The following is a 4,015-nucleotide window of genomic DNA, read 5'->3' as shown; positions in this document are numbered from 1 at the left end:
TGTGGGTTAATTGGTCTAAGGTTGGCAGGGGTACTGAGTGGGTGGCACGAGCCTGAGACTTGGGGCTAAAGCACTTTGGGTTGGAATCTGAGTCTGGGTGGGAACTGTAGTGTCTCTGAAGGAAACCAGACCCCAGCCACCATTGGGCAAGGGGTGGGGTCTGGGGGACCCATCATCCTTTCTACCAAGTTGCCACCTTGTTTGACAAACTCACTCTGTGTCTCAGACCCTGAACATGGAGGGAGTTCCTGCAGGAAATGCTTGGAATGGCTGGTGGGGAATCTTGGAGCATCAAAAATAACTTTCTGGGTCACCCACCGATAAGGATCATGGGCTGGCTCTTCATCTGGGAAATATCGAATATGCCTGCATGCTGCACGGCAGCCCGATGATTCTCAGCAGCTCCTCCTTGGATGCTCCTACCCATGGGTAATCCAGTAGAGATACCACTGAGATCCCAAAGAGGCAGACCTTGAGGTTCCCATCAGCTGTGATTTGTAGCAAGTTGCTGGTCCCACAAAAACGTTCAGACATGTATGTGATACAGCTGATGTGGCCTCAGAAGCCAGGGATTTTAAAGGCCTTGCATGTGCTGGATTCCTCTTTGGGCAGCTTCTCCAGCTTAGGCCACTACTGCCAGAGGGTGTCCAGGATCTTCTTGTAACTAATCCTCTTCTTGCAGTTCACTTGTTGCTATTGAAAGGCAGGTACACCATGAGGTGCACATCCAGGGGGAGGCTCTCGGTCAAGGCCACAAAGTCCAGGAGCTTGTCCTTGTTTAGGGCTCACGTCACCACACAGTTCACCTTCACAGGGCTGGAGCCCAGTTTGATGGCCTGTGGATGCCCCCCATGGCCTTGTGGAAGTCTTTCCTCCAGATGATGAACTGAAACTTGGCTGGCACCGGCGTGTCAAGGCTGATGTTGATGGCGCTGTGACCAGCTTTCTGAAGCTGTGGCAGCAACCAGGCTAGGTTGATGCCATTGGTGGTGATGCTGATGGTCTTCAGCACCTCCATTTGGTGGAGCTGGGCCACAATGTCCATCATGTCTGGCTGGATGAGCCGTTTTCATCTGCAAACCAGATCTTACCTACGCCTTCTTTCACAAAGGGCCGTGCAACGGTCAAGATCTCCTTAGCTCAGCAGGACAGCCTTGGGGGTCAGTGGACATCCTCCTTGGGCATTCAGTACTGACCCAGGGCTCCACTGGAGGGACAGTGACTAGAGAGGTATTGGAGACATATAGGGAGACAGTGAGCTGTGTGGCCTCAGGGTGAGGACTGGAGGGACAGCCATCATTTTCCCTGTATAGATCCCCTCTCTTAGTTGATTTTTACCCTTAGTCAAAAGTTATGCTGTAGTTTTTAAGTGCATTCACCCAGCACTGAGTAAATAGATGACTATAGTCACAATGAAGTGTAGCTTATTTCTTAATCATTATCATACTGCCAATTCTAAAGTAAGATAAATTTTAATAGTACAAATTAAAAAATTAAATACACATGCACACATACCGTGTTTTCCTGAAAATAAGACCTAGGCAGACCATCAGCTCTAATGCGTCTTTTGGAGCAAAAATTAATATAAGACCTGGTCTTATTTTACTTATTTTAAAATAAGACCAGGTCTTATCTATTATAATATATTATAAGACCAGGTCTTATACTAATATTTGCTCCAACAGACACATTAGAGCTGATGGTTCAGGTAGGTGTTATTTTCGGGGAAACACGGTATATTCTGAAAAAATACTTTATGATTCAAATCTAACTTCTCTCCAGACTGTTATGACAGCTGTTAAGAAAACATCTGATCATAATATATTTTGCTTTTTTTTTTTTAAATTAGAGTTGAAGTATTAAAACCATAATAAAGTAACAGAAATTGCAGAAAAGGGTGGTGCATCCTTTATTCAGACTCCAGTATTTTAGGGACACTGACCTCCTGGAATGGAGTGCTAATTATAACAAAATGTTAAGCGTTTGTTTCAACATCAATGCCAAGAACTGATGAACATATTCCTGCTACCCTCAAGCAACCGACACTGTAGCTTGCACTGCTTACACATTTCCTGCAGCCCAGGCTCTATATCAGGAAACATACATAAGGTAGGAATGAGTCCCCAGTAGATTTATGCACTCGGCTGCCAAGAAGTCTGAAAAATATCCACTGCAACATCATTTTGACAAACTTGATTATATAGCTCTTTAAACTATAGCAGATTAGAAGAGGAGGGATGATACACTGATATTTATTAAGGAATTCTTTATGACAGGGACTTTGTTATACATTTTACATATTATTGCTTGATACTCACATGTAATCACCCCCATGGGGAAGGTTGCACCTCTGTTTTTATATAGGAAAATGTTGGTGAATAACGTGGCTCCCAATCTGTTAGGCAAGGCATTCCAACCCAGGTCTGTCTGATTCCATATCCCATTTGCTGCCATGTTTAAAATCATGCAATTATACACATAATACCAAGAAATCAACTTTCAATATTTTACAACAAAGGGAAACATATTTTGCAATATTTAATTTGAGGTTTCTGAGAAACTTTAATGCCATTTCAGAGGTTGTTTTCTAGGGATTTTCTCCCCACAGATACCTGCTGATTCCATTATACTAAAGAGTAATGTTTGGAAATACGGTCACTACTTTTCAATTCTTAACACAAGGAAAATCTCTAGAAACTGAAATTAAACCACTCTTTACAATGGGGTGTTTAGATAAAACTGCAATTAAATAATGAGTTTGCATGAAAATCATTCTAGAATAATCACTAACTCTTCCAAATGCAGTGAGAACCAACGTGTCCGAATATAAATGGATTCCCAAGGATAGCTAATAATCCATTTCTAAGGCCTAATGGACCTTTTGTCCAGATTTCCTTCAATTTTTCACCTCTGAACATGTTTTCAGTATTTTGTACTGTGAGTTATGTGGCTTATAATTTACTGGCTTATCAAAACTATGCAAAATCTACCAGTAGTAGTTCGTATGACAGTTTGCTCCCTATAACAACACGGTTTGGTTGATCTGTCAAATGACCCAAAGCCACATTGATTTGGTGATAGTAATTTCTATAGTTGGACTTCTTCATTATGTATGTGTGTGTATGTTTGCATGCATTCACACATATGTGTATATATATATTTAAATGTTTATTACAAATATATAGTAAATGTTTATATATTATTAATATGTATTTGTATATATATCCTCTAGTCCTTATTTTCTTCCAAATTTACAGAGTTTTGTAGTGAAGTGGGAAAGGGAAAATGAATGGAATGAATTGAGCCATGTTCGTTGCCCTCAATAACTGTTATTGTTATTAAAACAGTAATTATTCTTCTTTACTCCAAATACACCATCTGCTTAAATCACCTTCCAAATTCCTAATTACACTGATGATTACCCATCCAAACAAAACAACATAACTTGTCCAAATTTCAAGAGACTGAAGGAATAAAAGAGCTGTGTGAATGTGCTGATTTGTACTTTCCACTATCATTTGAGAAGCCTTCTTGGCAGGTGTCGGCAATGGCAGCTCACATTTATTTATTTAATTATTTATGTTACTTTCAGGTGTACAAAGCAAAGTACTAGTTAGACATTTACACCTTGAGTCAAAAGTTATGCTGTAGTTTTTAAGTGCATTCACCCAGCGCTGAGTAAATAGATAGCTATAGTCACAATTAAGTGTAGCTTATTTCTTAATCATCATACTGCCAATTCTAAGGTAAGATAATCACAAAGTGATAACACCTCTCCCACAAGCTACTACCTCTCTGACGTCTTATATAGCTGCTACTTCAGCTTCAGGTGTACGGCACAGTGGTCAGGCATCTACACAGTCTATGAAGTGATCCCCCTGATAAGTCCAGTGCCCATCTCGCATCCTACATAATCTTACAACATTGTTGATTATATTCCCCACACTGTGTTTCATACATGCATGACTATTGTGTCTACAAATGTGTACTTTCTAATTCCTTCACCTTCTCCCCC

The 4,015-nt window shown here is 40.6% G+C and overlaps 1 pseudogene; it reads right to left on the bottom strand.

The window, feature by feature from the left end:
• Positions 1–310: 310 nt before the first annotated feature.
• LOC109447382 (molybdenum cofactor biosynthesis protein 1) lies at positions 311–2,182 on the bottom strand (annotated as a pseudogene).
• Positions 2,183–4,015: the final 1,833 nt, after the last annotated feature.

The sequence above is a fragment of the Rhinolophus sinicus genome, linkage group LG07 (assembly GCF_036562045.2).
Source record: "Rhinolophus sinicus isolate RSC01 linkage group LG07, ASM3656204v1, whole genome shotgun sequence".
Taxonomy (NCBI): domain Eukaryota; kingdom Metazoa; phylum Chordata; class Mammalia; order Chiroptera; family Rhinolophidae; genus Rhinolophus; species Rhinolophus sinicus.
Note: the sequence above shows the minus strand (reverse complement) of the source record. Positions and strands in the feature narration are given on the sequence as shown.